Source organism: Marmota marmota, unplaced genomic scaffold (genome assembly GCF_001458135.2).
Source record: "Marmota marmota marmota unplaced genomic scaffold, marMar, whole genome shotgun sequence".
In the NCBI taxonomy this organism is placed as follows: Eukaryota; Metazoa; Chordata; class Mammalia; order Rodentia; family Sciuridae; genus Marmota; species Marmota marmota.
Window position 1 is genome coordinate 5,930,149 of NW_026000242.1, and position 789 is coordinate 5,930,937.

The window sequence follows — 789 nt, forward strand, 5'->3', positions numbered from 1 at the left end:
GCATCTTCCACAGATAATGTGAGACTACAATATTTGAACTTGTTGAATGAGTGACTTGATTTATAAATGAGTAAATGTACCCAGTGCTACACACAGGGGCACAGAAGAAAGAAGTAATGTGAAGATCAGGAATAGGTGAACTTGAAGCAGATTTTTTTTTTTTTTCAGCACCAGGGATTGAACCCAGGGGCACTCTACCACTCAGCTACATCTCTAGTCCTTTTTATTTTATTTTAATTTTGAGAGAGGGTCTTGCTAAGCTGTTGTGGCTGGCCTCAAGTTTGTGATCTTCCTGCTCAGGCTCCTGAGTCACTGGGATTACAGCTGTGTATCACCATGCCCTGCTGGAACAGATGTTTGAAGACAGACTATGAGCCTTCTGAGCAGGCAAGAGAGGAAGGGCATTCCTAGACAAGGAAAGTGCAAAGGCAAAGACAAGATGCTAGGTGCTGTGTATATTGTGTACTTGGTATAGAAAGGCCTGAGATGCACCAGGGGTGGCAAAGAGAGGCGAGTGAAATGAATCCCTACCTTGAACCCATGAGCAGACTGCTGTGTGCTCTGTAGATCAACGATGTTGGCATTTAATCCCAGGCCTGTTCCTGTGTACTGTTCTCCTTTCCCCAAGCCCCCAAACCGAGCTTCACATTGAGCTATTTAATACTGGTTGAAAGTAGTGCTTCTCAAAATGTAACATGCTCAAGAATCACCTAGAGCCTGGAGGGGCTGGGGATGAGGCCCTGGCTGCAATCACCAGGACACCAAAAAAATGAAAAAAAAAAAAAAAAA